Below are 24,261 nucleotides of genomic sequence, written 5' to 3'. Positions count from 1 at the left end.
ACAGACTGAAAAAGAACAATCATATGACAGAAATAGAAAAAGTATTTTACAAAATTTAACATTGTTCATAACAAACTCAGCAAACTAAGAAGAGAAAGATTCTTCCTCAATCTGACAAGGGACATCTATAAAATATTTATAGCATCATAATTTATGGTAAAGATGGAATGTTGTTATACTAATATCAAGGGCAAGATGGCCGGGCACAGTGGCTCACGTCTGTAATCCCAGCACTTTTGGGAGGCCAAGGCAGGTGGATCACCTGAGGTCAGGAGTTCGAGACCAGCCTGGCCAACATGGTGAAACCATGTCTCTACTAAAAATATAACAATTAGCTGGGCGTGGTGGTGGGCCCCTGTAATCCCAGCTACTCCGGAGGCTGAGGTAGGAGAACTGCTTGAACCCGGGAGGCGGAGGTTGCAGTGAGCCAAGAACGAGCCATTACATTTCAGCCTGGGTGACAAAAGCGAAACTCATAAAAAAAAAAATAAAAAAATAAAAAAAAAGAGCAAGACAAGGATATTTTCTCCCACCATCACTGTTAATCATTTCACTGGAGGTTCTAGTCAGGTCAATAAGGCAAGAAAATGAAATAGAAGATATACATATTGAAAAGGAAGCAACAAAACTGTTGTTTTTTGTAACGTGTATACATGTAGACAACATAACCGTCTACACAGAACATTTCAGATAAGCTATCACAACTAATGGATGAGTTTTTAGCAAGTCCACAGAGTATGAAGTCAATATAAAATTGAATTATAAGCCTATTTACTAGCAGTAAACAATTAGGAATTAAACTTTTAAAGTATAAGTGTTATTTGCAATAGCATTGTAAATATAAACTGTAGATAAATCTGAGAAAATATGTACATAATTTGCAAACTATAAATCATTGATAAGAGAAAATAAGGAATATCTACACAAACAGAGAAAAATATTGTGTTTATAAATTAGCAGACTTGATAATATTAAGGTGTCACTTCTCCCCAAATTGATCTTAAAGTTCAGTGCAATCACAATCACATTCCCAGCAGAATTTTCTGTAGAAATTGACAAGCTGGTTTACCATTAATGTGAAAAATCAAAGAACCTAAAACCATTTACAGAAAGAACAAAGCCTGGAGTCTAATATTAATATTATCTTATTTCAACACATACTATAAAGACTACATTAATCAATATAGTGTGGCATTGGCATAGGATATAGACCACTAAATACACAGATAAGCAAACACATCTAAAGTCAATTGTGTTTTAACAAAAATGCCAAAGTAGTCCAATGGGAAGTCAAAAGTCATTCGAACAAATGATTCTGGGGCAATTGCACAATGATACGTAATATAAAATTAAACAAAAAATTAACCTTATTCCATAACTAATTTGAATAATCAACTTTAAATGAATGAATACTTAATGTAAATCCTAAATTATAAATCTTATACAATGAAAAAGAAGAAAACTTTAACTTAGGGTTAGGCAATTTTTTAAAAGATACAATACAAAAAGAATGAGCCATATAAAAAATAATAATTTGGGTCACATTAAAATTAAAACCTGTCTTGGAAAAGCACTACTCAAAAATTAAAAGACAAAACAGACTGTAAAAAAATATTGGTAAAACACCTATCTGATATACAGCTTGTAAAGGACCTGTATAGCGTGTGTGTGTGTGTGTGTGTGCGTGCATAAAATTACAAATTAATAAAACAACCCAATAAAAATTTGCAAAAGATGTGAACGCTGAATTCATTGATGATAATATATAAACAAATAAGCCCATAATAAGATGTTCAGCATTATTAGGGAAATGAAAATTAAAACTGGTATGACATATTACTAGATACCTATAAAGGTGGCTAAAATAAAAAATGTGACAATACCAAGTTTCTAGCAAGGATGAGGCGAAACTGGGACTCTCATTCATTGCTGTCTAGAATGCAAACTGGCACAACCACTTTTGTCTGTTCTTTTATAAGCTTTAACAGACATTTATTATATAATCCAATAATCCCACTTCAAAATTTACCAAGAGCAATAAAAACTTGTGTTTGTACACAACACAAAAATTGTATGTGGACATTTGTGTTGGCTTTATTCATAATCATCAACAATTGGAAGCAACCCAAAAGTCTTTGAAATGGCAAATGGGTAAACAAACCACGACATCCATAATTAAGTGTTACTCAGCAACGTTAAGAAATGAACTTCTGATTCACACAATGACATGACTTAATCACAAATGCATTACGCCAGGTGAAAGAAGCTGGTATCAAAAAACACATAATGTATGAGTCATTTATGTGATATTATGGGATACACAAAACTGTAGAAACTTAATTCATATCAGTGGTTGCCAAGTGTTGTTTCTAGGGAAGGAGCGTTAATGACAAAGGGGCATGAATGTTTAGAGGTGGTAAAACTATTAACATGATTATATACGTTTATTACATTCATCAAACTGTATACTTAAAATGGGTAAATTTTACAATATGCAAATTATGCCTTAATAAATCTGACTTTGAAAAAGTGCATTTGACATTAAAATGTGTTAATAAGCCGGTCAAGTAGTTTTCTTCCCTTAATGCACATTAAAAAGAGGTATAAATGTCCCTTTGGAGATATGTGTCAAGAGGCTCTATATTTCAGAACCAGCATCAAAGCTTGGGAGTAGAATGCCATAAATTTTCTCTGATTCAGCTCTCAGCACCCTGGAGGGCACTAAATAAACAGTCCTTGCTGAATGACTACTCTTTATAGTTCCTGCAGCACAAAGTTTAGAAACCATTGACTGGAACGTAGAAAAAGGAGGTTACAAACTATAATTTTTGAGAGAGCAGAAACAAGGCCCTAGCACTGTATCCCAAGGCTTAACCTACAAATTTAAGCACCATCAAGAGGAAATATAGCAAATAAATCAGGAAACTATAAATTCCAGCCTGTTTGTTCTTATTCTTCCTCATTGATAGCTCATCTCCTGTATCTTTACCACACCCCCCTCACACACACACACACACACCTACCAGTACTACATACACTAAAACTCTTTTTTCTCACACAAGTATAAATATCTGAAAAGAGATTCATTTGCATTTTAAAAGGATCAATGGATTAAGTTTTAGATACTAGATTTCAATCACATTTGAAATCACATTTGAGAGAAAGTGTTTGCCTCAACTCCCTAAACCACACCTATATGAATGGCCACTCCCCTCACCATAATACAGACCACTTTCACTCATCTTTACCTTTTTACCAAATATACACTGCACTCTGGAAAGATGCACAATGTTATCTAGATCTTAAGGGGCTCACAAAGTTAACTGACTAAGATAGAGAACTTATTCCAAGCGACCTTACTATTAGTTTAATGTTTATGCCTCAGAGACAATTGACAATTCTCCTTCGCTCTTGGAAGTGTATTTGGGAAATGTCAAGGATTTCAGGAGGCCAAATCTGGGGGCCAAAAATAACAATTTCAGAGATGACCTGCTCACTTTGTGGTAATTGTAAAATAAACTTTCAGCTCATAGGTAAAGGGTAAATTGATTGTAAAATAAGTAACTTCCTATATCACCTGGGGAGAGAAGCACATAATAACTGTTCTGCTCTAACTCCAGTTACTTTACTTTCTGCACAGTCCTCTTGCTAACAGAGAAAAAAAAATACACATGTGTTTTTGGGAGTCAGGCTCTTCATCAGAACACTCAGGTCAATGTTTATGTTAAAAATGCAGATTTCCAAGATGGTCCCACCAGATTCTGCTTCATTCAGGTTGGGGAGAACCTTGAGATTCCCTTAAGGATTTATTCACATGATTCTGATGGTTTGCCAAATTTGGGGAATATTTACGTTATTCCTTACTTTTTCTGCTCATTTCAAGTCAAAGTTGCTAACAACTAACATTACATGGAAGCATTATACAGATATTTCACACATATTTTGGAAGCATCTCTCAGTTGGGTTTCATCTAGATTAGATTATTTACATTATCAGAAGAAGTACCTTAGCTTTATACATATAGAGAATTACAACCCAAAATTATGACATACACAGAAGCTTAAGAATCATATGCATTAAAAAAAGAATCATATGCATTATACTAAGCAATTAACTTAAGCAGATTCAATTTGCTTCTCAAAAAATATACCTATAGTGCAGATTTTAACTTTTGATCTTCCTTTAGTAGAAATCCATATTGCCTATAAAATGTTTCAAGATTTTTCAAAATCAGATTTGAAATGAGTTATAGTTTTGCTATACAAACATTTGCTTATGGGTGGCTTTAGAATCAGTCCTATTTATAAGGAAATATTTTTGGTCTCACCCTGCCTTTTGTTTTCCTTCTTACATAATATTTTGTTTTCCTTCTTATATAATATTATTCACATTTCTCCTGGAATCATCACTTCCTTATATTACGAGTGTTAACACAAATTACAGAGTATTCTCATCTCTCCAAAACTCAAAATTCTCATTTAATTATAGTTTCCACAAATTTTATTTCTAAGGAGTTTTTCTTCTCTCAGTGCACTCTCTTTGAAAGTAAAGAAAAAAAAAAACATTCTTTTCACTCCCTAAAATCACATCTTTCTCTCTCCTGCACACTGAATTCTTTTGCTTTGAGCAGTGCTATAACCAAGGCTGTTTGTTTCACATTCTAGTGGAGGAATTATTTCAAGATTTAGGCTACCATAGAGATAAAGAGCTCGGGTTTTAAAATAAGACACAAACTGAGTTTGAATCCTGACTTTTTCACTAATTGGCTATGTGGCTTTGGGCAAATCATATAATATGTCTAAACAAGGTCCTTCATGGTTCATTCTTCCTTCAACAGATAATTATAGAACGCCATTATCTGGCTCTTGTTAGCCTTACCCGTGTCATCTCCCATCAACCTTATCCCACCCCTACACCAATTAATTTCCAATAATAGATCATGAACAAAGCTCAAGTTCTCAATGTGCCAGGAACTTATTGGGATCCACCTTTTTGTCCATGCTTTGTTTCATTTGCCTAGAATATACTCACAACCATCACCTCCACTTTGACCAACTCCTACTACAAAATAATGCTCAGAATAATAATTATTCATTACATTTTACAATGTAATGAATAAATAGAAGCTAATATCTGATTGTGGAAATTTAAAAGGCTTCACAGTGGAGATAAATCTCAAAGAATGGGTACGATCATATTGGGTGAATTGAGAAGTGAAATGCATACAGAAAATGAGCCCAAGGAAAGGAATGGGATACTATAGGTAGGAGAGTAAAGAAAGTTGAGGAGAAACTTAGTAGTACATTGTGACTTATGTGAAGGGTATTCTCTAAGCAGAATCAATAACAGCCAATACAGCAATTCTCTTGGCCACAGAAAAGCCATGGGTCAACTACAAGATATATTTCTTGCTAGGTTCCAAGATCTAGAAAATTTCCTCAATAAGGATACAGCCCTGTTTTCCTGCCTCCTCCCCCACTGTGTTTCAAGTCTCTCCTTTTTTTCCCCCTCCTTCTATCCATTCTGTGTAGCTCTTTGTATTGATGACTGCTGAAGGATTGGCCTGGCTTTCGATTGCAAGCATTTCATGGAAAGATGTCCACATCTCAGTCTCAAAACCGTTCACTGCTGTGTGTGCTAATATTTCTCACTCACACTTTAGCTAACCTGAAGTTAGACACAACAGATCCCAGCCAGAGGCCCAAACTCCCTTCTATCAGGGATAGGGATGAGGTAATACAGTCGATCCATTTATGTATCAACTCAGCAATCAAGTTTAAACTAGAAAATAATTCTAGATAACAATTTTTAATTAATTTAATTTTGTAACTTAATTTTTTAAAAATTACTGTAATTACAAGCTACAAGTGTGTAGCTATAATTTCTATAGGGAATTCCTACAATTTTTATGTCTTCTATAGATAAATTTGGCAACAAGCCTGCCACAAGTATTAAGATAATGTTCCTAGCATTTCTCAGTTTCAATCTTCTACTGCCAATTGTGTGTTTGTGTGTTTACATGCTTAAAAGTCACATGTGAACTCCTGGGCAGGAGACTAAATGTATTCCATTTACCAAATGAGCAATTAGGCCTGCAACTTACCACACCTTAATCTGGTAACTTCAGGACAGTATCTTACTATTCTACCTCAAATATTTCCTTTTATTATTCGAAAAGCACACATAGGCAGGACTACAGAAAAACTGATTCAACAAGTGACAGAAAACTATGCACAGAGTGGCCTGAAAAAGTAGAGCAGGTCTTTCTTTGGTTACACACGCTCAGCAACATTGACCTATCAAGGGTGGTTTGCATTGTTTGTAGGAAAGTGGATATTTGGTATTGCTAAACTTTGTGCTAAAAAAGAACGTTAATGAAAAAGAAAAAACACAATGTGAGTTTTTTCTGAACTTCTCTTTGAGCCAATATTGAAGACACATGGAAGAGGACCCAGGAAACTATGAACTGTGTAGAGTTTAGCTTCATCATTCTCCCTCCTCACCACCAAACCCTCTTTCTGTGCCTGATTCTTGCCTTGATAGATCCTTATATTCTCACCTTCCTCTCCTCCTCCAATGATTAAATCCAGAAAAGGGTCTACTGTCAGTCATTTGTCCCACAGTTTAAATTTAGTTTGAAATGTTAAAACCTTAAATAGGCCAGGCACGTTGGTTCACGCCTGTAATCCCAGCACTTTGGGAGGCCATGGTGAGTGGATCACCTGAGGTCAGTAGTTCAAAACCAGCCTGGCCAACATGCTGAAAACTCATCTCTCCTAAAAATACAAAAAAGTTAGCCGGGCATGGTGGCACATGCCTGTAATCCCAGCTATTAGGGGTGCTGAGGCAGGAGGATCATTTGAACTTGGGAGGTGGAGGTTGCAATGAGCCAAGATCCTGCCATTACACTCCAGCCTGGGCAACAGAGCAAGCCTCCATCTAAAAAAAAAAAAACAAAAAAAAAAAACCTTAAATAAAGTTGGAATGAAATGCTTTGTTTCCTGCTGAAAAAATTTAAACATCAACAAAAAAGTTGAAGAAGCAGAGAACCTACCCAGTAAATTATACTATAGGAGCAGTTAATAATCTCTTTTATTTAAATAATTATCTATGAAATGATATTTTTAAAAGGTATTTATTCAAGTTTTCAAGTTCTTAAGACTTTTCTCAAACTGCATCTTATCCACTACCTTACTGTAAAAGTAAATTTATTTGAGAGTATCAGTTAGAAAATACTTAAATTGTATATTTGGCCGAAAGTCATAATAAAGTAAAAGAAGGGCACCAAGTGATAGCAACATTTTGCTTTTAAAAAATCACCTCTGTTACAACTATAAGCTCACCCAACTATCTACAGATTATTGATCTGGCATTTTTCAAGTCTTATAATAAATTCCTCTTCTGCAAATTAAATTAGTGTTCTGAAGCAAGTCTTTTTAGGAAACTAAATTATTTTTAGGAAAAGACAATTCTAAAGAAAACTGTAGAAAGCAAGAAAAGGCAAACAATTTTTAAAGTTTTTTTTAAAATCTCCCTTGAATAATGTATTATTTTATTATATAAGCACTATATGGTAATTGTATAAAAATTAGAAATAAAAAAAATCACCTTTAATTCCACCATCTAAAAAAATAACTGTCGTTGGCACTTTGGTATATAGCCTTTCATATTTTTCTACACATATCTATATTACAAATTAGACATTACATTCAAAGTTATAATTGATAGATAAGAACTTACTCTTTTTATTTTGTTAATGTTTTTTTTTGGTTGTTTTGTATATCCTTTATTCTTTTCTTTCTCTACTGTTATTTACCTTCATGATTTGAGGCTTTTCTGTGCTACTAAGCTTTGTTTTATTTCTCTTACTCCTTTATGTATTTGCTGTAATTTCTTTACTTTGTGATTATTACAGGGTTAACAAAAGGAGTCTTGTAGTTGTAATATACTATTTTAAGATAATAACAACTTAACCTTGATTGTATAAAAATTAAGACCCCATATTCGCAGGAAATAGTGAGTATACACAGTAAACATAATTTGACAAAGGAATATGCAACCACTTCATGTACAATGCACATGCAAAGTACCATGATTTATACATACCGTTCAAAGATCAATACCTAAATTATCAATAAGATTTAAGAATTGATGCTATACAATATATTTAAGTGAATATTCATCATTTAAATGATTAAACTTTAGTTTTCTTAAAAATGCTATTTTCTATAAACTGGGCTGTCAATTAAATAGCTACTAGCCACATGTAGCTAGTTGAAACGTCAATAGTATGAGAAAATAAAACTTTAATAAAATTAAACATTTTTATACATACTTTAAGTACCGGGATACACATGCAGGGTGTGCAGGTTTGTTACATAGGTAAGCATGTGCCATGGTGCTTTGCTGCACCTATCAACCCATCACCCTCCCCCCAACCTCTAGAGGCCCCAGGGTGTGTTATTCCCCTCCCTGTGTCCATGTGTTCTCAGTGTTCAGCTCTCACTCATGAGTAAGAATACATAGTGTTTGGTTTTCTGTTCCTGCGTTAGTTTGCTGAGGATAATGGCTTCCAGCTCCATCCATGTCCCTGCAAAGGATATGATCTTGTTCCTTTTTATGGCCACATAGCACTCCATGGTATATATGTATGACATCTTCTTTATCCATTCTATCGTTGATGGGCATTTGGATTGATTTCATGTGTTTCATGGTGAAACCCTGTCTCTACTAAAAATACAAATATTAGCTGAGTGTGGCAGCTCATGCCTGTAATTTTAGCTACTCAGGAGGCAGAGGCAGGAAAATTGTTTGAACCTGGGGGTGGAGGTTGCAGTGAGTTGAGATCATGCCACTGCACTCCAGCCTGGGTGATAGAGTGAGACTCTGTCTCAAAAAATAAAATAAAATATATGGTTATAATTGATACAGAATTAAATGAAGATGCAGAAGCTGGTACTATCACAGAAACAGTAAAGACAAAAGAGACTGGAAGGAGATATAAGTTTCACAAAAAATGTCAATTGAAATTTTCTGTATCATAATAAAAGAAAGGAGATTTTTATTGAGTACCAAATAGAAATAAGAAATTAGAGGATTTCTGGCAAGATGGCCAAATAGAAACAGCTCCGTTCTACAGCTCCCAGCAAGATTGACGCAGAAGACGCGTGTTTCTGCATTTCCAACTGAGGTACCTGGTTCATCTCATTGGGACTGGTTGGACAGTGGGTGTAGCCCACAGAGGGCAAGCTGAAGCAGGGTGGGGCGTCGCCTCACCTGGGAAGCACAAGAGGTCAGGGGATTTCCCTTTCCTAGCCAAGGGAAGCCCTGAGAGACTACACCAGGAAGAATGGTACACTTCTGCCCAGATTCTGCGCTTTTCCCACAGTCTTCAGAACCAGCAGACGAGGAGATTCCCTTCCGTGCCTGGCTCAGTGGGTCCCATGCCCACGGAGCCCAGCAAGCTAAGATCCGTTGGTTTGAAATTCCTGCTGCTAGCACAGCAGTCTGAGATCGACCTGGGACTCTGGAGCTTGGTAGGGTAGGGGTGTCTGCCATTGCTGAGGCTTGAGTAGGCAGTTTTATGCTAACAGTGTAAACAACGTGGCAGGGAAGCTCGAACACGGCGGAGCCCACTGCAGTTCAGCAAAGCCGACTGCCTCTCTAGATTCCACCTCTGTGGGCAGGGCATCTCTGAACAAAAGATAGCAGCCCTAGTCAGTGACTTATAGCTAAATCCCCCATCTCCCTGGAACAGAGTACCTGGGGAAAGGGGCTGTTGTGGACATAGCTTCAGCAAACTTAAACATCCCTGCCTGACAGCTCTGAAGAGAGAAGAGGTTCTCCCAGCACAGCGTTTTCACTCTGATAACGGACAGACTGCCTTCTCAAGTGGGTCCCTGACCCCCGTGTAGCCTGACTGGGAGACACCTCCCACCAGGGGCTGACAGACACCTCATACAGGAGAGCTCTGGCTGGCATCTGGTGGGTGTCCCTCTGGGACGAATCTTCCAGAGGAAGGATCAGGCACCAATATTTGCTGTTCTGCAGCCCCCACTGGTGATACCCAGGCAAACAGGGTCTGGAGTGGACCCCCAGCAAACTCCAACAGATCTGCAGCTGAGAGGACTGACTGCTAGAAGGAAAACTAACAAACAGAAAGGAATAGCATCAACATCAACAAAAAGGACATTCACACCAAAACCCCATCCATAGGTCACCAGCATCAAAGACCAAAGGTAGATAAAACCACAAAGATGGGGAGAAACCAGTGCAGAAAGGCTGAAAATTCCAAAAACAGAATGCCTCTTCTCCAAATGATCACAACTCCTGGCCTGCAAGGGAACAAAACCGGACAGAGAGTTTTGACAAATTAATGGAAGTAGGCTTCAGAAGGTGGGTAATAACAATCTCCTCTGAGCTAAAGGAACATGTTCTAACCCAACACAGGGAAGCTAAGAACCTTGAAAAAAGGTTAGACAAATTGCTAACTAGAATAACCTGTGTAGAGAAGAACATAAATGACCTGATGGAGCTGAAAAATACAGCACGAGAACTTCGTGAAACATCCACAAGCTTCGTTAGCCAAATCGATCAAGCGGAAGAAAGGATATCAGTGTTTGAAGACCAAATTAATGAAATAAAGCAAGAAGACAAGATTAGACAAAAAAGAGTGAAAAGAAACAAACAAAGCCTTCAAGAAATATGGGACTATGTGAAAACACCAAACCTATATTTGATTGACATACCTGAAAGTGACCAGGAGAATGGGACCAAGTAAGAAAACACTCATCAGGATATTATCCACGAGAACGTCCCCAACCTAGCAAGGCAGGCCAACATTCAAATTCAGGAAATACAGAGAACACCACAAAGATATTCCTTGAGAAGAGCAAACTCAAGACACATAATCGTCAGATTCACCAAGGTTGAGATTAAGGAAAAAATGTTAAGAGTAGCCAGAGAGAAAGGTCAGGTTACCCACAAAGGGAAGCCCACCAGACTAAGAGCAGATCTCTTGGCAGAAACCTTACACCCAGAAGAGAGTGGGGACCAATATTTAACATTCTTAAAGAAATAATTTTCAACCCAGAATTTCATATCCAGCCAAACTAACCTTCATAAGTGAAGGAGAAATAAAATCCTTTACAGACAAGCAAATGCTGAGACATTTTGTCACCACCAGGCCTGCCTTAAAAGAGCTCCTGAAGGAAGCACTAAATATGGAAAGGAAAAACTGGTACCAGCCATTGCAAAAACATGCCAAATTGTAAAGAGTATCAATGCTATGAAGAAACTGCATCAACTAATGGGCAAAATAACCAGCTAGCATCAAAATGACAGGATCAAATTCACACATGACAATATTAACCTTAAATGTAAATGGGCTAAATGCCCCAATTAAAAGACACAGACAGACAAATTACATAGAGTCAAGAACTCTCAGTGAGCTGTAGTCAGGAGACCAATCTCACATGCAAGGACACACATAGGCTAAAAATAAAGGGATGTAGGAAGATCTACCAAGCAAATGGAAAGCCAAAAAAAAAAAAAAACAGAGGTTGCAATCCTAGTCTCTGATAAAACAGACTTTAAACCAACAAAGATCAAAAAAGACAAAGAAGGGCATTACATAATGGTAAAGGGATCAACACCACAAGAAGAGCTAACTGTCCTAAATATATGAGCACCCAATACAGGAGCACCCAGATTCATAAAGCAAGTCCTTAGAGACCTACAAAGAGACTTAGACTCCACACAATAATAGTGGGAGACTTTAACACCCCGCTGTCAGTATTAGACAGATCAGCGAGACAGAAAATTAACAAGGATATCCAGGACTTGAACTCAGCTCTGGACCGAGTGGACCTAATAGACATCTACAGAACTCTCCACCCCATATCAACAGAATATACATTCTTCTCAGCACCACATTACACTTATTCTAAAATTGACCACATAATTGGAAGTAAGACACTCCTCAGCAAACATAAAACAACAGAAATCACAACAAACAGTCTCTCAGACCACAGCGCAATCAAATTAGAACTCAGGATTAAGAAACTCACTCAAAACTTCACAACTACATGGAAACTGAACAACCTGCTCCTGAATGACTACTGGGTAAATAATGAAATAAAGGCAGAAATAAAGATGTTCTTTGAAACCAATGAGAACAAAGATAACGTACCAGAATCTCTGGGACACATTTAAAGCAGTGTGTAAATTTATAGCATTAAATGCCCACAAGAGAAAGCAGGAAAAATCTAATCTCGACACACTAACATTAAAATTATAATAACTAGACAAGCATGAGCAAACAAATTCAAAAGCTAGCAGGAGACCAGAAATAACAAAGATCAGAGCAGAACTGAAGGAGATAGAGACATAAAAAACCTTTCAAAAAATCAATAAATCCAGGAGCCATTTTTTGAAAAGATCGAGAAAATTGATAGACTGCTAGCAAGACAAATAAAGAAGAAAGAGAGAAGAATCAAATAGATGCAATAAAAAATGATAAAGCGGGTATCACCACAGATCCCACAGAAATACAAACTACCATCAGAGAATACTATAAACACCTCTACGCAAATCACCTAGAAAATCTAGAAGAAATGGATAAATTCCTGGACACATAGACCCTCCCAAGACTAAACCAGGAAGAAGTCAAATCTCTGAATAGACCAGTAACAGGTTCTGAAATTGAGGCAATAATTAATAGCCAACCAACCAAAAAAGTCCAGGACCAGACAGATTCACAGCCGAATTCTACCAAAGATACAAAAAGAAGCTGGTACCATTCTTTCTGAAACTATTTCAATGAATACAAAAAGATGGACTCATCTCTAAATCATTTTATGAGATGAGCATCATCTTGATACCAAAACCTGACAGAGACACAGTAAATAAAGAAAATTTTAGGCCAATAACCTTCATAAACATTGATGTGAAAATCCACAATAAAATACTGGCAAACTGAATCCAGCAGCACATCAAAAAGCTTATCCACCATGATCAAGTCAGCTTCATCCCTGGGATTCAAGGCTGGTTCAACATTCGCAAATCAATAAACGTACTCCATCATGTAAACAGAACCAATGACAAAAAACATGTGATTATCTCAATAGATGCAGAAAAGGCCTTCAGTAAAATTCAATAGCCCTTCATGCTAAAAACTCTGAATAAACTAGGTTGATGGAACGTATCTCAAAATAATAAGAACTATTTATGACAAATCCACAGCCAATATCATACTGAATGTGCAAAAGCTGGAAGCATTCCCTTTGAAAACTGGCACAAGACAAGGGTGCCCTCTCTCACCACTCCTATTCAACATAGCATTAGAAGATCTGTCCAGGGCAATCAGGCAAGAGAAATAAATAAAGCTTATAAAATTAGGAAAAGAGGAAGTCACATTGTCTCTGTTTTCAGATGACATCATTGTATATTTAGAAAACCCCATCATCTCAGCCCAGAATTTCCTTAAGCTGATAAGCAACTTCAGGAAGGTCTCAGGATACAAAATCAATGTGCAAAAATTACAAGCATTCCTATACACCAATAACAGACAAACAGAGAACCAAGTCATGAGTGAACTCCCATTCACAATTGCTTCAAAGAGAATAAAATACCTAGGAATCCAATTTACAAGGGATGTGAAGGACCTCTTCAAGGAGAACTACAAACCACTGCTCAATGAAATAAAAGAGGACACAAACAAATGGAAGAACATTCCATGCTCATGGATAGGAAGAATCAATATCATGAAAATGGTCATACTGCCCAAAGTAATTTATAGGTTCAATGCCATCCCCATCAAGCTACCACTGACTGTCTTCACAGAACTGGAAAAAACTACTTTAAACTCCATATGGAACCAAAAAAGAGTCCACATAGCCAAGACAATCCTGGGCAAGAAGAACAAAGCTGCAGGCATCACGCTACCTGACTTCAAACATTACTACAAGGCTACAGTAATCAAAACAGCATGGTACTGGTACCAAAACAGATATATAGACCAATGGAACAGAACAGTGGCCTCAGAAATAACACCACAAATCTACAACCATCTGATCTTTGACAAACCTGAAAAAAATAAGCAATAGGGAAAGGATTCACTATTTATTAATGGTGCTGGGAAAACTGGCTAGCCACATGCAGAAAGCTGAAACTGGATCCCTTCCTTACATCTTATATAAAAATTAATTCAAGATGGATTAAAGACTTAAATGTTAGACCTAAACCATAAAAACCCTAGAAGAAAACCTAGGCAATACCATTCAGGACATATGCATGCGCAAGGACTTCATGTCTAAAACACCAAAACCAATGCAACAAAAGCCAAAATAGACAAATGAGATTTAATTAAACTAAAGAGCTTCTGCATAGCAAAAGAAACTGTCATCAGAATGAACAGGCAACCTACAGAAAGGGAGAAAACTTTTGCACTCTATCCATCTGACAAAAGGCTAATATCCAGAATCTACAAAGAACTTAAACAGATTTACACGAAACAAACATCCCCATCAAAAAGTGGGCAAAGGATCTGAACAGACACTTCTCAAAAGAAGACATTTATGCAGCCACAAACTTATGAAAACATGCTCATCATCACTGGTCATTAGAGAAATGCAAATTAAAACCACAATGAGATACCATCTCACGCCAGTTAGAATACTGATCGTTAAAAAGTCAGGAAACAACAGATGCTGGAGAGGATGTGGAGAAATAAGAACGTTTTTTAAAATTATTATTATTATACTTTAAGTTTTAGGGTACATGTGCACAATGTGCAGGTTAGTTACATATGTATACATGTGCCATGCTGGTGTGCTGCACCCATTAACTCGCCATTTAGCATTAGGTATATCTCCTAATGCTATCCCTCCCCCAGAAATAAGAACGCTTTTAGACTGTTGGTGGGAGTGTAAACGAGTTCAACCATTTCTGGAGACAGTGTAGCGACTCCTCAAGGATCTAGAACTAGAAATAACGTTTGACCCAGCAATCGCATTACTGGGTATATACCCAAAGGAGTATAAATCATTCTACTCTAAAGTCACATGCACACATATGTTTATTGCAGCACTGTTCACAATAGCAAAGTCTTGGAATCAACACAAATGCCCATTAATGATAGACCAGATAAAGAAAATGTGGCACATATACACCACGGGATACTATGCAGCCATAAAAAAGGATGAGTTCATGTCCTTCGTAGAGACATGGATGATACTAAAAACCATCACTCTCAGCAAAGTAACACAAGAAGAGAAAACCAAACACTGCATGTTCTCACTCATAAGTGGGAGTTGAACAATGAGAATACATGCACACAGGAAGAGGAGTATCACAAACTGGGGCCTGTCAGTGGGTGGGCAGCTAGGGGAGGGATAGCATTAGGAGAATACCTAGTGTAAATGACAAGTTGATGGGTGCAGTAAACCAACATGGCACATGTATACCTATATAACACACCTGCACATTGTGCACATGTACCCCAGAACTCAAAGTACATATAAAAAAAAGAAATTAAACAATATGAAGAGACATTTTAGCAAATACATAGTGAATCTGATGAAAATTGAAAAAGTAAATTCACCTACCTAACTTATTCTAAACATATTTTTACAGATTTATCTCAGCAGTCAAAAAAAGAATGAATAAAATAATTAAATATCAAAGAATTTAAAATAATTTTAAACAAAATATGAGCTTATAACTTTAGCAATATATAATATGGTTTAGATTGTTGCAAAATGAATAAACTATTTGTAGATGAAGATGTGGAAAATAAATTATTTTATTTAAAAATTTTGTAAGAAAATTATGAGAAGAGTAAAATAAAGATATAAAAATATTTTAAATTAAGTCACCAAGCAATTATGTTAGATAATCAGTTAATTCAAAATTTGAAAATGAGTACTTTTTAAAATTTAAGTTAATCATACAATATATGACATAGTGCTTTATTAATACTTTAGGGTGGTTTTCTCTCAAAGTATTTACAATTTTCAAAAAAAAACAACAATTCACAAAACTGTAGCATTGAAAAAGCTTCTCAGCATTGATCTGGTCAATGACTTTGGATATGACACCAAAACACAGGCAAAAGAAAAAGCAAAATTAAGCAAGTAAGTTTGCATTAAATTATATTCTTAAAAATCAATTTCACATGTATCTTGTTACCAGTTTCATATGGCTACTAGAGGATTTAAAGTTACATATGTGGCTCACATATTTCTTTCAATAGTACTAATCTATAAAAATATATTCCCCCTACCCTGTCTCTACTAAAAATACAAAAAAATTAGCCAGGTGTGGCAGCGTGAGCCTGTAGTCCCAGCTACTCCCTACTCGGGAGGCTGGGACAGAAGAATGGCGTGAACCCGGGAGGCGGAGCTTGCAGCGAGCCGAGATCGTGCCACTGCACTCCAGCCTGGGCGACAGGGCAAGACTCCGTCTCAAAATATATATATGTATTTATATATATAATTTTTATTATATATATTTATATATTATAATAAATACTATATATTATATATAGAATATTATATAAGATATTATATGTTATATATTATATAAATTATATATTATATATTATATAAAATATTTATTATATATTATATAGTATATATTACAATATATAGAAATATAACATATATAATAAAAATTATACATATATATAATATATATATTCCCCCTAAATCTTCAGATTAACTATGTCTTTAAGTTTTCTCAGACATGTTTTCCTTTTGTAGTAATTTTTCTATAAAAAGATTACAATTCCTGTAGAAAACTTATAAAAATACATAAAAGCAAAAAGTTGTAAATCATTCATAATTGTATACATAATTATTATTAATATTATGATGTATTTTCTTCTGCTCTTTTTCCAGTCAGTCTCATATATATGTGTGTGTATAACATATATAATTATATATATATACATAATTATTATATATGCAGGGTTATACACATATTATATGTATTCATATATACATATATGGTTATATATATAAGATAACTATTATTGTGTGTTTGTATGTGTGTGTATATATATATTCCCCCTTCTCTCTCTCCCCCCTTTCCATTCCCCAAAGAGCTAAAACAAAAGATCATACTTTTTCCAAAAATTATCTGAGCTAACAAGAAGAAATAAAAAGTAAATTTAGGTTCTAGTCAATAAAATATTAGAGAGGCTATGTTTTGGGGGGATTTAATAATTAAATGTATGATATTCAATTTATTCTCTGTGAAGGACTCTATCAAGAGAAGGAAAATCCAAGCCCAGACAAGGAGAAAATATTTGCAAAAGACATATCTATTAAAAGACTGTTAACAAAAATGTACAAAGAACTCTTAAAATTCAGTAATAAGAAAACCAACAATCAATTTAAAAATAGGCCAAAGACCTTAATACCTTACCAAAGAAGGTCTATAGATGGCAAGTAAGCATGTGAAACAATGTTCCGCATCATATGTCACCAAGGAAATACAAATGAAAACATCAATGAGGTATCACTACACACCTATTAGAGTATCCAAATCCACAACACTGACAACAGCAAATGCTAGCAAGAACGTGCAACGAGAGGGACTCTTATTCACTGATGGTGAGAATGCAAAATGGCAGTTTCTTATAAAACTAAACATATTCTTACCATATGATCCCACAATTGCATTGCTTGGTATTTACCCAATGGAGTTAAAAATTACATCTACAACAAACATGCACACAGATGTTTATAGCTGCTTTATTCATAATTACCAAAACTTGGAAGGAACAGAAATGTTCTTCAGTAAGTCAATGGATAAACAGTTGGTTCATCCAGATAATGGGATATTGTTCAGTACTAGAAATAAATGAGCTATTAAGCCATTAAAACACATGAAGGAAATTTAAACGCATATTATTAAGTGAAAAAAGCCAATCTGGAAAAGCTACATACCATATAATTCTGTCTATCTTACATTCTGGACTGCAGATAAGTAAAACATTGGGGCTTCCAGGGGTTAAGGTGGAGAGAGGATGAAGACATTGAACACAGAAGATTTTTAGAGTGGTAAAACTACTCTGTGTGATATTATAATGGTCAATACACATTATTACACATTTATCCAAATTCTTAGAATGTACAATAACAAGAACAAACCCAACTACAGGCTTTGGAAGACAACGAAGTGTCAGTGTAGTTTCATCAATTGCAATAAATGTCCCACTCTGAGGGGATGTTGATAATGGAAGAGGCTATGCATGTGGAGGGGCTGAGTATATACGGATAATCTGTTTGCTTTCCATTCCATTTTGCTGTGATTCTAAAACTGCTTTAAGTCTATTTTTAAAAAATGAAAGATATTCCATTCTTTCTTTGAAGTTTAGTACGATTTTATTTCCTTGGATTTTGTCTCTAGGCTTACCAGAAGAAGTAACATACTTTAGAAAGGGTAAGCTGTCCTATTTAAAGCCTATTGTAAGCTCTTTATAGAGAAGATAACTAGAGTTAAATAATTTAAATAAACATATACAATATTAGCTCCTTGGAAGAAGAATTAGTATCTTTAATTAAATCATAAACATTTGTAAAAATATGGCATATGCACTTCAAGTTATCATTCACAAACATAAAGCTTAACTCAGCATCATCACTATTGTTAGCAGTTGATAGAATATGAATTGAATATTTCTCTATGTGAAGCAAAAGCTTATGTGCCTTTGATGTCTATTTTATTTATTCAACAAATCCTATATACTATTTTTTTAAATAAAGGCAGTTTCAGGTAACTCTTAGTTACTGTGCAAAAATTTAAAAACTATGGTGTGTGTGTGTATGTGTGTGTGTTTGAGGTGTTATCAAACAGGAACTTCATAACATTTTTCTGCTTATTTTGAAAAAATGAGCTTTAGGATGGGTTCCTCATTGTAAGTGTATTATATTATTATTATATATATGTATATATATATTTAAATAAAAGTTTGAAGTTTGCATGAATTGACAATTGGAGAAATTTAAACTCAATTTCTCCATGTCAAGTTCTTATTGGAAATTAACAAATCTAAAATAAAGGTTTAATAGTAACAAACCACATGCATTAACATTTGTCCCTAAACTAAAGCCTATGCAACAAAATTCATCAGAATGTGAATTTCTAATTGACAGTAACAGTTGCATCACTTAGAAACAAATTATTCACCTTATGAAAACCATCAACCTTCCAGATATATTTTCTTCTTGTTCTTCCTCCACTCCATCTATAAATGCAACAGTAGATGGGATTTCAGATATAATGTTGATATGGTTTGGCTGTGTCCCCACCAAAATCTCATCTTGAATTGTAGATCCCATAATTTCCACAGCCATGGGAGGGACTCAGTGGGAGGTAACTGAATCATAGGGGTGGATCTGTCTCATGGTGTTCTCATGATAGTGAATGAGTCTCACAAGAGCTGATGGTTTTATAAAGGGCAGTTCCCCTGCACATACTCTCTTGCCTGCCACCATATAAGACATGCCTTTGCTCCTCCTTTGCCCTCCACGATGATTGTGAGGACTCCCCAGCCATGTGGAACTGTGAGTCCATTAAACCTCTTTTTCTTTATAAATTACCCAGTCTCAAGTATTTCTTCATAGTAGTATGAAAATGGACTGATACAAATGTATATTTCAACACACACAAAAATGCACCACCTTTCTTTTTACAATATTTTATGGAGTAAACCAGAGTTATGAACCTATGAAATTCCTTAACGTATTCAAGGGATGGAATTTCTCCTGGATCGAAGTTTTTAAAGAGTGCATCTCTCTTATGTCTTAGGAAATCTACTTAATGTGATTAAAAGATAATAATAGCATAATTGTGACTATAGAAATAACTTTCTTGTAGCTTTGTAACTAGTAAGAAACAGAAAAGTTGTTCCCTAAAATTTTTTCATTTTGTTGTTTGAACATAATTAATTTCATTAATTTAACCTATGTATTTCTTGGTATAGAAGATGCTAATTTTACATTATATTCAATTAAATTTTGTGTTTGTGGCCTTTTCTATTTTTCTTTCTATTTTCTGCTTGGCTTGTTGCATCAATAGGAAGTGATGAAGTTTAATTACATTTATGAAAATGAACTTAAAACTACTATTATTTTATACAAGTTCTAATGTCAAAGCCCTTTTAGAATGAACAACAAAAGCTTATCAAATGAGTCATAGTACTTACAGCATGCCAAGTGATAGAAAGGAATTCTTATTTATTATTAGAACAGCATTAGACTTTCATAGTACAGAAAATTGATTATCCTCTCCTGATTTGTTTGTTTTCTCCATGCTCTTTGGGGCCATTACATTGCTTCCATATAATTCTCTAACTTGTTATTTCCCACTAGCAATATAGTAAAGCAATTACTTTCTTAGATGATACATTATGGTGATTTTAAACGTAATAAACTAATAGAATTGATAGTATTTAAGCTCTCATAATACAAGCTTTTTAATCTAATGAATAGTATTATACATTAAATTTCAAATGAACAGAAGCAGTAGGTCTCTGTTTGATTTCCCTTTATGTGTTATTCAGGGAATGAGGGGAGCCTGATGGGGTGGAATTTGGATAATTTAATGATGACTTACAATATTTTTTTCTTTCTCTCTTATGTAATTCATACATTTTGCCTTATTCAGTAATTAAAATATATGACAAAATGGAATTGCTAGAACCACAGAGTTTCAGAAAAGGAAAGAACACAAATGCATCTTATAATGCTTGACATATAGTGCTCAATAGTAGGTACTGAACTAATATTGAGGAATTGAGAAATTAGTCTCTGGAATCAGACAGACATGGATATAAAACTTATCTCAAACATTTACCAGCTATATGGCCTTAGGCAAGTTACTCAGCTGTAGCCAATTTTTTGAATAAAAACTCCACAAGATTTCATAAAGATTAAGAAAGAAAATGCACATAAAGAACTTGGTACAAAACCTAATAGGTGTTATACACATATTAGCTTTCATCAGTATTACTGTTGTTATTGTTAGTATTTTTCTTTAATCCTTAATAAAAAAACAGAGTTAGGCATTTAATAGATGTTTTTATCATTGTTAGCACTGTTGTTGTCCACCAATACTAATAATTAATAAGTACTATCATTTCTTTTCCTCCCAAGCTTTATAAGCCACATACAAACTGCCCCATCCATTTTTATCATCCAAATAAGATGATGTTTCTACTCCAGGCTTTCTATTGTGTTTTAATTTATTATTCAGAGAACCAACTCTGTTTCCAGCATATGGTGTTGGTAGAAGAAACATAGAAGAAGTTTGAGGTACAAATACTAGGGTACCTGGGGTCCATGCAGCAAAGACTGCTGATGGCAACAACAACAAAATATTAGAACCTCTGCTTCACTCCTCCACAGCATTTATACTAGCTTGAAAAGGCTTCACATAGACGAAGGAAAGCCAGTCCCCTTCCACATACCTTCTGAATTAAAATGCCAATAAAAAAATGTTTCCCAGCCTCAACTTATAGATAATTTATTTCTGAATAAAATTGAAAATTTTAAAATCCCAATGAACTTTGCTGTGACAGATTTTTTTATCTGAAGTAGCCAAGACCTTCCTTAGAATGTATTATTATCTTAGGAATAACTCTAGAAAATGAAGAAAGCAATGGATTAAAGACTTAAATGTTAGACCTAAAACCATAAAAACTCTAGAAGAAAACCTAGGCAATATCATTCAGGACATAGGTATGGGCAAAGACTTCATGACCAAAACACCAAAAGCAATGGCAACAAAAGCCAAAATTGACAAATGGGATCTAATTAAACCAAAGAGCTACTGCACAGCAAAAGAAACTAACATCAGAGTGAACAGGCAACCTACAGAATGGAAGAACATTTTTACTATCTACCCATCTGACAAACGGCTAATATCCAGAATCTACATAGAACTTAAAGAAATTTACAAGAAAAAACAAACAATCCCATCAAAAGTGGGCAAAGAATATGAACAGACACTTCTCAAAAGAAGACATTTATGCAGCCAACAGACACATGAAAAAAAGCTCATCATCACTGGTCATTATAGAAATGCAAATCAAAACCACAATGAGATACCAGTTAGAATGGCGATCATTAAAAGTCAGGAAACAACAGGTGCTGGAAAGGATGTGGAGAAATAGGAATGCTTTTACACTGTTGGTGGGAGCGTAAACTAGTTCAACCATTGTGGAAGACAGTGTGGTGATTCCTCAAGGATCTAGAACTAGAAATATCATTTGACCCAGCGATCCTATTACTGGGTATATACCCAAAGGATTATAAATCATGCTACTATAAAGACACATGCACACGTATGTTTATTGCACCACTATTCACAATAGCAAAGACTTGGAACCAACCCAAATGTCCATCAATGATAGACTGGATTAAGAAAATGTGGCACATATACATCATGGAATACTATGCAACCACAAAAAAGGATGAGTTCACGTCCTTTTCAGGGACATGGATGCAGCTGCAAGCCATCATTCTGAGAAAACTATCACAAGGACAGAAAACCAAACACCGCATGTTCTCACTCATAAGTAGGAATTGAACAATGAGAACACTTGGACACAGGGTGGGGAACATCACGCCCCAGGGCCTGTCATGGGGTCAGGGGCAGGGGGAGGGATAGCATTAAGAGAAATACCTAATGTAAATGATGAGTTAATGGGTGCAGCAAACCAACATGGCACATGTATGCCTATGTAACAAACCTGCACGTTGTGCACATGTAACCTAGAACTTAAAGTATAATAAAAAAATGAAGACAGCAAAAAACTAAGAATATTATTTCAATATAAAGGATATTTTGCCCACATAATTAGAGTATTTATCTATTTATAAGCAATTAGATATTTCTAAGTAATTAGATATTTATCCTCATAATTAGAAAAAATGAAAGATGTCCTTTGGGGGATACTTTTCTAGTTCTTTTTTTCTTTCTAAGGCATACAGACATGTGCTTGATTAAATTTGATTAGGTATTGTACTGCCATATGTTTGAGTTTCTGTTAGAAATTGTTTATTATCTGAAATAACTAGGCATTATTTAAAACATAGAGGAATTTAAGATCATATAAATAATGGGGTTACGATGAAGCTTTCTGGATACTATTTTCTTCCCTTTACTTGACTCATCCAAAAAGATGGATGATGCCTATTGTAGTAGTAAAGAGAAAAATGCTGGCTGAGGTGTGGCATGCAAAACAAATAAAAAATAAAGTAAAGCAAATATGCAAAAGAAAATGAGAGAAAGGACAGAAAGCAAAAAAAGAGAAAACTGGAAAGTCATTAAGAAGACATCTAAAACTAAACAACCTAACTACAATCAAGGCAAATGGGAAAAATATCACAGAACAAAAGAGATACTTTAAATACGAAAAACAGCGTAAAATAAAAAAGAAACAAAAGGGAAAAAAAGAAAGACAGCTGGAATATTTTAACAATTTGAAAACGATAATGCTAAAGTGAAGGAAAATAATAAAGACAACGAAGTCCTGCTAGAAAATAAATACTAAAACAAGATTCAAAGAGCTCAAACAGAATTAGAACATTGTTTTCTTAAAATGGACTTAGGTAAAAGTAGACACTAAAATTACAAATAGTAAAAATTCCTTCTGATAAAAATCAGGGTCAAAAAAAGGAAATACTTCAGGGAAGAAAAAGAGGGCTAGAATAAGTCACTGGCACTTCTTAAAAGTGCTTTTACTGTTTTATGAATGTATGTTGCCAAGCCATAAATAGACAAGGGGGGTAGAGGGGGTGCCAGATGCCATCAAGTGGCATTTTTCTGTAGTAACACAAAATAGATGTTCCAGGGATATCAAAACGTCAGAAAAAAAACTTTCTCTTTCAACTCAAGAAAAATACAATATTTGAACTTATTGAAGTGATAATATAATACAAATGAAATGATAGTATGTGCTTGAAGAATGTAAAATAAAGTCATTATTAAACATAATTTTTAAACACTATTGTTAAAGGAAAAGATGTAGATTTGAGGAAAACACATTTTAAAATGTTTTAGAGAGGCTCTTCTAAGTACAGGTAAAAAATAGTGGTTAAGCATAATGATGACAAATCAGAAGGCCTAGGTTCCAATCTTGGTTCTGCTGCTTACTAGTTGAGTGATAACGATGGAGGAGTTTAACCACTCTCAGTTTTTGCATTTATAAAACGGAAATTCTAAAGTTGTTCCAGTGTGTAAATAAGATAC

General features: G+C 35.0%; 1 long non-coding RNA gene across 2 annotated transcripts in view; it reads right to left on the bottom strand.

Annotated features, from left to right (window-relative positions):
• LOC129060261 (uncharacterized) overlaps positions 1–24,261 on the bottom strand; it is a 111,775-nt gene that overhangs the window by 32,260 nt on the left and 55,254 nt on the right. For both annotated transcript variants that reach the window (XR_008526837.1, XR_008526839.1), the window contains exon 5: positions 19,195–19,252. This is a non-coding gene — a long non-coding RNA (uncharacterized LOC129060261). The remainder of the gene's footprint in view (positions 1–19,194; positions 19,253–24,261) is intronic.

Source organism: Pongo abelii, chromosome 6, assembly GCF_028885655.2.
Source record: "Pongo abelii isolate AG06213 chromosome 6, NHGRI_mPonAbe1-v2.0_pri, whole genome shotgun sequence".
In the NCBI taxonomy this organism is placed as follows: Eukaryota; Metazoa; Chordata; class Mammalia; order Primates; family Hominidae; genus Pongo; species Pongo abelii.
This window is presented reverse-complemented; position numbering and strand designations above follow the sequence as displayed.